Raw genomic sequence first — 11,681 nt, forward strand, 5'->3', positions numbered from 1 at the left:
GACGCGCGACCTTTCCTTCATTTCATTTGCTTGATTATACAAATAGGAGAGAAATGTGACACACCAATTTAAGTAAATAAACAGCAATAATAATTTTATTATTACAATTATTTACATTATCTCTCTTCTACCTAATAAATCCATCCCTTTGGTGTTAATGAAGATATCAGATGAAAACAGAGAGAGGCGAGAGGAACTCAAGCAAATAAGAGTGACAACATTAATAATCGCTGTGTGTTTTATCAAGGGTGTCAATCTTGCTAAATTTGAATTTCTACACATTTTAGGTTAGATTACAAACCCATATTTTGCACGTCTCATTCATCATCAAGTTATTATCCAACCTTTTCTTAATTTTTTTTGGATTGAGCTTTTAGTAACTAATTTGTTAGCATAATTAGAGTTATCAAGATGATGATTCTTTAGACAGAGATAATCATCTCCGAAAATGTAATCATAAATTTGCTGTTATTTATCGTTCCTGCTTCTGTTTGGTGTGTGTATTTACACCCATTTTTTGTAGTCTCGTTGCCTTCAATGTTACCTGCCTGTAACGTTTGTGAGTTTGTTTTGGGTGCGCATCATGAATAATTATAATTGTGTGATGGTCAATTAGAAAAAGAGAGAAAATTAGGTTGTTGAGGTATTGGGATATTTGTATTAAACTGCAATTCAATCCAGTAAATTATATAACAACGTTATTTATTATCTTGATACGGGAAATGAATAGGTTTCATAATTTTCCAACTCGAAAAAATCACATTTTTTGCATAATCACCGTATTATCTAGTTCACTAGGCTGGACATAATTGTATCATTCGTAATTTTTATTAGCATACAATAAGACGAAAAAATACTATTGAAATTCAAGTATGGAACATGGTTTACATACTTTTTAGGTAGCGGTAGTAAATAGTAAACACATTGTACAGTTACTTAAACCGCTAATTTTTTGCCAATTAGTTATTCACAATCAGCGAGAATAAGACGTGATTATTTTAATACGCATACATATTTTGTCAGGACTCACTCTACTGGAAATTAAATTAGTACATGGGCAAGAAACGAGTAATACGGAATGAATTCTTAATTTCATTTAAAGGAGCTGTTCATCATTATTATTATGATTTTATTGGCTGCATCATGCACAATCATTTCATTGATGAATTGTAAAAGAATCTGTCTCAATTAGTAAATAAATAATTGCAATGATGTGCAGAACGGGAGTTTGTGTTCATTGTTGTTGCAGTTTTTGCTCTTCTATTGTGTGTAATGTTTTGTGGGAACTCAACCACTTTTTTTATAAATATGTACGTAATTGTAATTGTATAATAATTTTATCACAAATTCAGTTAATTTAATCATGAAGATAATGTGTTGAAATAGGAAATCGTTAAGAGTTTAGCTGCTTCAATGGAAGAAGAACGGAATTGGAATGCAGTTTAGTAAAAACTTCTTATTAAATTCATAAAGATAGCACAAAATCTGCAAAATTTTTAGAATTTAGCAAATATTAACTTATTTATTACTTATTTACATATTTATTTATTTGAACTTCAGAGAACTTCGAATCTGAAGTAAATTTTTAATGCAATTTTCTAAAATAATGTCTCTCGACAGTAAACTGTTACACATTTATACTTTTTCCTAAATAAGAAGTATGTATTTATTGTACTTGCACAATATATGGAAATTTTATGTTAAATAAAAATATCTGTAGAGTATTTTTTCATCAAAAATTTCCAAAATATTTTAATAATTAAAAACAACGCCTGCAATCATACTGCATAACCAGATTTATGACATCATCACAATTAACCCCACCTGGAAGTCATTTGTATTTCCACTCATTTAATAATTTTCTGTACATCCATCCATATTTCATTAACTGGGCCATAATATCTCAACCAACTAACTAACTGCTGTACTGACCTCTCTCCACAATCTCACAGTTAAGGTCTCCTTGCATTAAATCTCCACCTGTCAAAAATTCCATAATGATTTTTTCCTCCCCATTAAATTAATTGAATCCTGATCATCACCAATATCATAACATTTATAAAATTATCGTTATACTCGAATCACCTAAAAAATTAGCTGGTCATGCATGCATGCACCTCCTCGACTCATTTCTTATTCTTCTTTTAGCAATAAAAACCAATCTATTTGATTGCACTTGCATGCAAGTGTCATTAATAAAGCGTGTGTGTTCCTGTTCATCAGGCGAATTTTACGTAGGTATCGTCATCATCATGCATAATTTTAATAATAAACCGTTAAACAGTTAGTTGGTCAATTTTTTTAGTTATTGAGATGATCATGCAACTTTGTAACCTTTACACGAATCTAATCCAGTAACATAACATTGAAGATTATGATGTCGATTTGATGATATCAAAGTCAAAAATTAAGAAGATTCATGTACCTGACCATCTCTATATGTAACGCGACAATAATAAGCAATTAAACTAGATATACAGATATGAACCCTGAGAATGTATACATGACCAGATTAAAAAATTATTGACATTTCCTAATTTCGCGTGTAAAAAATTATAATATAATAAAATAATAATTGGTCTAATTTTTTGTATCATAATTGCCTCGTCATCATGAGATCATCTCATTTTATTATGTTTGGATGGAGTTTGTGGCCTTTAATTCATTTTGTAAAGTATAATGTATTCACTAGATTGCTAAATAGATGGATGATAGTCAAAGGCGCATTTACAATTTTCGCAAATTTTAAACTCAGATAAAATTACAAGGATCCAGTTTTTTATTGTACCTGCGTGGAATTTTTTGTTATTCTGTCACCCGATTCCCCAAATCTACAAACACGTAGTAAAGTTTTGAGTCAATAAAATTACGCATTTCTAGATCGTCATTGCAATAAAATAACAAGTGCATAAAAATAGGTTGTTTCACATCCCAAAATTAATTGTAAGATGAGACACGGGTTGACAACAAGGTTCATTTCATCGCATAAACTTGATTCTTGATGACGAAAATGGACGGTAACAAGCAGTTGATTTACGTTTAATCTTGTCGTGTGACGTGGTCTTACTCGCTGTTTCCTTTTGTCAGGATTTAAAAAAACGTGTGATGCGCAACTTAACAATTTATAATCATATCGGATTAAAGTTCTTTCTCCCCACTCAAAAATTCTGTCAGTGTTTTATGATCCAATTTTGACAAAATTTTGACAAAATGCGTCATTATGATCTACGCATTGAGATATAATTTCTTGGAAAACTTTACACCTTCTAAATTAGTTTGTTAAGACAAACTGTAACTTTAATCTCTTTTGACTCAATCTACCAAAATTTTGGTAGATTGGATCATTTGCTTTCTAATACCAGACGCCTAGAAGTCGGTCGAGATGAATAATTTAAGGATAATCTTATTGTTTTGTTGAAATCTTGGTTTAAGTATAATTCATTCAGCTAACTAACCATGAAAATACCTTAATTTCCAAGTAATATTTAAAAGTTTACAACCTGCGGAACGATGCGTCATTTTTTCCGTATCAAATTTCACACTTTGCACTTGAAGAATGAATAAAGTGACGAATTAAAATCATTCTGCGTCATTTCATTCTTAAATTTATCTTTATTTTCCCGTGTTGTCTCATTGTTTTGGTTGACAAGATTGCAACTGGGAAGAACACACCTCTCTTGTTGGATGTGACACAGGTCACGGTGCAAGAATGGATTTGCATAATCTGCAGAAATTGACGACAACATTGCCCGTAAAAAACAAAAGAAAACCAGATCTTTAATTAAATTAGGTATCAAATACGTTCTTGGAATGTTACTACCAAACTTGGAAATTTCCTAGATGTGACTCAAATCATAACAATTTGTAGAGCATTGTAAAACGTTGAACAACATATTATGTTCTTGTTAGTTTTCATGTACAACGCACCATCAATAAACTTGTTGATATTTGTAATGATTAAATCGGGTCTTGTCTCCAAATCAAGCTCATTCGTCAACGTCAACCACTTTTTTCAGAGGAATGACTCGGTTTGTACGAATAGGTGATTATGTAGTTCATATGTTTGATAAACAAATATGGGAAAAAGTATGCTAATAATTTGATTTTCAAAATTTCACCTGTATTTTAACTAGCAAATACGCAAACAGGAATGGCGAATGTTTGCAAACATTTCTAGTTTTAGACGAAAATAAACACATCATCAATCAGTACGGTTTTCATATTTTTTTTATTATAAATTGAATCTTTATACTTTATAGTATAAAGCATCGTGCGTAAATCCAGCCTTTCCGATATCGAATTCTGCAAACTGTGAATGGAAAATAATGGTCATAATACTTCATAAACTGGCGAAACATCAGTTTATTGTCACCTCAGTCTTGGCATCCTTTAATTTCACGCGCAAAGCAATCAACTTTTTTCCAACCATTTTCTTCTTCCACTCTTCCACATTTGGGGTTGCCGACATTTTGCAGTGGTCCGAAACTGAGGAGAAAGGCTGGGAATTACTTATTCAAGATTGAAATTTGGATTTATCAAGAAAATGTTCTGACCAAAATTCCAGAAATGAATCATCTCCTAAGACAACGACTAAAAAAATTTGCGAGTTCAATACGTACAACAAAATATTTTCTCATAATTTTCTACAAAATGTTAAACGATAACCAGGAAGAGAATTTATAAAAACCTGCCAAAATATCAAATTTCAATCCATTCCATACGTGCCCACCAATGTAGCTAATTAATCCCCGAAGTCATTTGACCCAAGCTGCACGATTTGCCACCATATTATTTATACGAGTTTTACTATAAACAAAGAGTTCAAAAACCACTCGGACCAGACATCATATGTCTATTTCATTCCCAAAGCTACATAGGTTCTTACCCTCCTAAATAACAATATGCCACAAAAAAACGAGTAGTATTTCTTCCATCCGAATCAAAAATACGATAATTATTCGCAAAATAACATCTCTTAGTCATTAAAATTGCAGAATTATTCTGCCAAAAACAAAGCATTCATGTACAAAAAAGCTGCCTCAAGTTGTTCACGATTTTAAAATTATACCCAAAAACATCGACTTCGACCAGATTTTTGTTAAACAATGCAATATATTTTTTCGAGAACAATAACTTTAGCATGAGAACAGCGACCCCAAACTCCACATGCATCTTCAAAAGATCGGATTACATTAATTGAGGATAATTTACTAGTTTGGTTCATTTAATTAATTAAGCGATAAATCCAGCTTATGGAAAGATTATGAAAAAAAACTTTATAATAACGAGTGCATAAAGTGGAGGTGGTAGTACAAAGAAAAGCTAAAAAGCTGCTCTTATGCGATATGAATATTGCAGGGATTCATACCAAATTTTGTAACAATATGCAATCTCATCTCCACATAAAGACGGACCTGACTGACTTGGCTTGTGGTCCAACTTGACTTCTTGGCATTATACTAACTGCAAATTACATTATTATGCAAATTATGAAAAGACATAGTTAGACTAAAACCGGTGATTCAGCTTGGTTGCAAAAATTGGCAAAATGTTGTAAATCCAAACCACGTATTTAAGTAATTTATTGTTCATCTTCCTACCTGGGTCTGGCCAGATTGTGGATGATATGAATGTATGCATGTATGCTGTCCATTCTTGATTTTGCTTATCAAGAATGGACATCATAGCTTATTCGCATAGATTCACGGTGTGTATTGTCATCTTAATTTTATTACATGTGCCGTAAACCATTTGACAACAATGGATAGACAAATGACTTTCAAAAGTCCAGTCCAGGCTGGCAGAGTCAAACGTTGGTAACTTTCCGTTAGTTACACGTTGTGATTTAGTTTAATAACTCAATTCTTCTTTAACAAGGTGACATTGTGACTGTTGGAAAAATGTGGATAAAAATAAAAACTTGAATTTCGGTAATTGTCAATTAGATATTTTCTTGATAAGTAATTGTCATCCTGGAGAAACCTTGAACCCAAAGAAATTAGCGACCTGTGATATTTTTACACTTTATGACATCCATCAATTCCTTCCCTCCAGTCCAGATTATTATTCACTCACACCTGTCACACTTGTGTAAGATCAGTTCCCAGATAAAAATAAATTAATCACTTTCCAGCAAATTCGGCGAATGTGAGAAGTCAACTTTTCGCAAATATATGATACCCTTGTAATTTTTGGCACTGTATTTTACACGGCCAGACTGCATGACGTCCCACAGGTGACCATCAGACCAGTACCACTTTTACCTTAATTTCTGCTTCTGACCTCCGCTCAACCAACCACCGAAACCGCATCATAATTATAAATTGACCAAAATTCCAACTCATTTATTATTATCAAAGAACTCCGAATTTTTCGGGCAGACCAGACCACCTCGAATTTATGGACATCATTACATCTGGAATTTGTGTTTCGTTCTTATCATGTCAAATAAGTCGTCGCCAATTTTTACTGGCGAGATTTAAGTTAGACTTGTAACTATTTTTTTGCTGCATGTAATGAACCCAAATTTATTGAAATTAGAAATTAGAGAAGCAACCAAGCCCACTTACATACATACAATTTGCGAATTAATTCGCGAAAGCATTTCGTAATTTGGTAATTGACCAAGAAGCCGAGTTGAATGAATAATCCGATAAAGTTGACATGACCTGTCACACTGGACTAGAATGTCTACCACCTGGTCAATTATTGTATTATCCTCCCCTTCGATGATGATCTGTCCATCAATTATTCTCCAAATGGCCAAAATCTGTGGAGATTTTACATAATAATTTTACATCAGAAATCACCCGACAGACAGCAACAAAATTCAGTAACATACATCAAAGTTGAGTCAGATCATCTGAAATCTTTCCATCCATTTATGAAACGAAATTGAAACTAGGAAAACCACATTTTTGTTGTTGAGATGACCATTTATTTAATAAAATTATTGACTCTACCAGACAGCATAGTCAAGAGAACAATGTACTTCAAGTAAGCAGCCTGAAGATCAAAACCCAGACAAGATCTCAGGTGGCAGTGGTTAAAGTACATACATAAAAGTAAAAGTGATCATTATACTTGTACAATTTCGTGGCGTTGTTGCCTTTAAACCACAGGTTCCACGGTGTCTACCCAATTCCGATTTTTATAATCCAATAATCCAGCCAAAAAAAGTGTGGCTTACCATTTCCGAAGGAATACCAACTGTTTAAAAAATGTACAATTGTCTCAAGCATTAATTTCTTGGAGTCATTCACATTTCGCATTTTGCGTTCATTAGTCACCACCAGCTCTTTGTGAGGTCTGAGAATCGTTGCCTCCCTCAGTAATTAATTAATATGCATGGAAAACTGATTTCTCTCGTGTTTTTAAATGAGTTATTTACTTGTTTGCAGTAATCGGGCTACCGATGATTACACACACCGAAGATTAAGAGGCTTTTATTATTAATTAGTTGTCGTTCCCAACAGACCTGACTATTAGACTACTGAGAATCTGTTATCAGACACGTTTGAAATGGATATGTCATGGAGGGAATTAAATGGATGGAGGAAAGAACCTGAATTTTTGATCCATTGATTAATTAGTCGTGTCATAGAGCACAAACAACAAGTTAGTTTCCATTCTTGACTAAATATTCTTTATCGTCAGTTTCATATAATAAATTGCTTTGCACTGCTTGCCTTATCTCAAGTTTTATTGACCTCCTGTACCAGCCAGACAAAATCCATCCATCCATAATTAATCCTGTTAATCTCTTAAAAGGTTCACTGGATTTGGTCGGAGAGAATGTGCAGGTGGCTAAAAATCTTGAAAAGTACACATTTATTCAAAATCAGGCGTCCCAAGTGGTATTTATACATGCGATCTTTTAGCTGAGAACAAAGTGATAATAGAATTTTTTGGTTTTAAGATTTAAGTAAGTATTTAAAATCAAGAAGAAAGAACTACACCGAAACTGGATTTCATTCTTTTCTTGTTCTTTCCTTTTCTTGGCAGGATTTATGTTCAGTTCACCTGCATGGATGACATGACAGGTGAAGCAGAAAACTCATTCTCCTTACAAAACTTGTGTAATGGCCAAAAACGAATCTGCGAATTGATGTAAAATGTAATGTGATGTAAATTTTAACGTGTTCTCGGTCAGTGTTGGCATGGGTCAGGTGTTCAAATGGTAAAATGTTGGCGTAAATTTACTTTCTTCGGGTTAATTTTTGCATTTTGGTTAAAAATCCTTTTGACTTGTTTCCATTTGCACATTTTTTAAAAAGATCTTGTGATAAGATTGGGTTCCAAAATTCCGAATATCTTTTTACAATTGTTGCATTAAACTTTTTCATTTTATTATTTAGTGGCATCATAGCATTACATCAGCTTTCGCATTATGACTCAGCCGACCTCTCATTTTCCAGAGAACGACTCAAATCAGTGCATGTGCTAACTTTTTCATCACGACTTTGGAACAAATAAATTGCGCAGTATTACAAATTATTGGAATCATGACATTGTAATAATTATCTTGTTTGATTTTATGATTATGACACAAGCACGCCTAAACTATAAGAGTTTTAGCAAGTTCGTCACCGATTTTAAGAAATAATAGTGTTGAGCAGTTAAGCTACAAACGGTAGATATTTTTATCGCTTGTTGCGACAATAGGTTGATGATTTAGAAATGTCTGGAAAATAATAGAAAGTAAATTTTAGTATTTTAAACCATGTTAAAATTACATAATTCTACATTTTACTCTGGAAAAGTCTAGTTTTAAATGAGTCGGAAAGCCATAAAAAAAACTCTTGTACAACAATTCCAACTATCATAATTTACTTGTGTCATGTTGATTTCCACATTTACAGGAAAACCGATGTACTCTGGGTAATTATAAAGTTATTGTTATACAAAGTTTTAGTCAGATAATTAAGTTAAACTGCGTCACAAATCATTTCTATTCACATTCACACCACTAAAATAATGAAATCATCCTGATTTCATAACAAAATAATTCGTGTGCAAAAATACTATTACAATTACAACTCTGTTTATTAATTATTCTACCAAGAAGAACCATATTTCTTTTATTGTGCTAGTATATACCTAAATATTAGATTGTTGTTCTAGTTGGATGGGTTGCATGCTGTGCTAATTGCTGGATTTTGTTTTACGTCCAACTAAAAATACCTAAACCAATTCGCAATAATTTGCTAAAAAAATCCAGTTCCAGTCTTATTATTATTCACATCTGACGCCATGCCATATATCGTAATTTGACAACCTACGTGATTTTTATTTTGCAGGTAACGACACAGTCGCCAAACAAAATGGGGAGAATACTGCATGTTGTTATAATTGCTCCCATTGTAAAAATTATCTCAGCCAGCCAGGTACATAAGTTTCCTGATATCAGACATCCATCCATCCAATCCACGTGAAAAATGCGTACCCAACCCACCCAAACAACAAGTGGATTCTATATAATTGCAATTTCAATAATGAACCAAGAACTTCCTCAAAACGTGTTATGCTGTGTTTTGCCATCCACTGACTGATGATGATTATGGGACAAAATTGGATGTAAATTACGTGATGAATTCGGTAATAAATGTTCTTCGTACAAAAAACGAGACGGAGTGAGACAAAGAAAACCAAGTGCTAATTTGTGTTTTGGGTTAAAAAATCCTGTAATTTAATGAGAATCGGAGGACCTGCTTAATAAATATGTAGTAATGGCAATAAGAATCTGAATCTGAGATTTATTTAGCCCAACCCTTCTCTTGCTTTATAATTGTCTGTAAGTACAAGTTCGACACCTCGGCTCCAACACGGCCTACGACGATCCATCCACCATCAAATCCAGTCCACCCACTTAACCATCTCTATAATCATAATGAAAGCAATAACAATATAATTATAAATGTAAATCGCCCATTAAATGGAACACAGTTAAGATAACCATTTCAGTTTGGGAAGATGGTCCAGGAGGGCAGAGAGCAAAACAATAATGTCTCGATTAATAAGCCTCGTGTCAAACGAGGAACAATAAAGGTGCCAATATTTTTTTTATGTATGCTTTTTTGCGTATTTACGTAAAAATTAGAAATGTAACATTTTATCAGTAATCAGCTCTGAATGAATTTTGATTAAAATTCAGACTAAAATTCGGACCAATTTATGTTATCCATACGAAACTCTTAAGTCATAAGTAATTGAATATTTTTCTACTTTTGCCAGGATTTTAAAATCAAACTTGCAATGTGACATCAAATATCTCTGTCGGATAATCAGCATCTTTTTTTACATCGATAATGTATATTGTCTCTTTATTTCCTTATTGACTCCATCCTTTGACAATTTTTGCCATTTTTCTCATAAAATGTTATTTGATAGGATATTAGGATATTATAATTACGACAGGAAAAAAATGTGTCGAACTGACTGAAGAATGTTGCATACTTTATTATCTTACTATCTCGCATGATTTGTGGTCAGACTCATTAAAATTATCTGAAATAAAGCGATTTATGCATATATTTAGATATTAACTTACTGATAAACTTACACATATGAATTAGGTATACCTATATCACCAAGTATTACTAATTGCCAAACCAATCCAACATCTTTTTGCTAAAATATTGGAAAAACAAGTCGTCAAAGTAAACGATAATGAGGATGATGATGTGTACGGATTAGTGAGAAAAGTAACAAAAATTCTGGGCATACACATTTGACGACCAAATAAACCAGATCAAGAAAACATTAATTTTAAGTACTTTTTCATAATTTTAGAGGAAAATCATGGGAATCTAATTGGCAAAACTGCATTCCATGCAATTTACTTGTTTCATGCATGAATGGAAAAAAATGCAACATTTTACACGACTTGTGCGCATTTTTGCTTTAATTTTTTTTAGTGTGACATGAGACACCATAAAATAAACTGATCTCCAATATAATTCTGTACACTGCTAATTGCATTGTTCTAGGCTAAAATTTCCTGCATTAAACATAACCCAAATTCTTTGTTTTATATTTGTGAAGTAAAAATCCTGGACGAACATAATTCATTAATCTTGAAAAGTTCTTAATTGCTTTGAGCACTCTAAAATTAGCCAAGCCCGTGGTGTACAAAAGCAAGATGACCTAACAAGCCTTGCATTATTACCTGTCCTTCCTTATTGACATGACACAAACACAGCAACAACACCACTTTTGCTGCTGCACTTACCCAGAATTTGTTAAAATTAGGTAAAAAAATCTTATATTTCTTCTCCATTGTTCACTTGTTAAAAAGAGTGACGAGTTTTGTAACAATGCATCGGCACGCTTCCCCTACAGGCTACACGACGATACCACAATAAGAATCCATAGCTTATCATGGATGACATGAATCACAAAGACAGAAACATCACCCACGTCATAAATAAATCTCATCATTTATTCACAAAGACAAAATTATCAACGTATAAATTTGTTATTTTTTGCTACAAAAATTCTACGCCAGCAACAAGTTGGTTTACTTGGGTTTAGGTTAAAATGCTGCAAAATTTACATACGCAACATATCATTATACTCGATAAGATAACGATATTGTACCGTGCTTACATAATTATGCAGCATATTAGCAGCGTGTGATTGCGTTGTGCAGAAGTTCTCGAGCATGCCAGGTAAAAGCTGTA

At 32.8% G+C, this 11,681-nt stretch overlaps 1 long non-coding RNA gene across 1 annotated transcript; it reads left to right on the forward strand.

Moving 5' to 3' along the window:
* Positions 1 to 6,893: 6,893 nt before the first annotated feature.
* On the forward strand, positions 6,894 to 9,741 carry LOC110849367. The gene is made up of 3 exons (XR_004834549.1): positions 6,894 to 7,306; positions 7,401 to 7,617; positions 9,300 to 9,741. It is a non-coding gene; the product is annotated as an uncharacterized LOC110849367 (long non-coding RNA).
* Positions 9,742 to 11,681: the final 1,940 nt, after the last annotated feature.

This window comes from Folsomia candida, unplaced genomic scaffold, assembly GCF_002217175.1.
Source record: "Folsomia candida strain VU population unplaced genomic scaffold, ASM221717v1 Fcan01_Sc004, whole genome shotgun sequence".
NCBI lineage: Eukaryota > Metazoa > Arthropoda > Collembola > Entomobryomorpha > Isotomidae > Folsomia > Folsomia candida.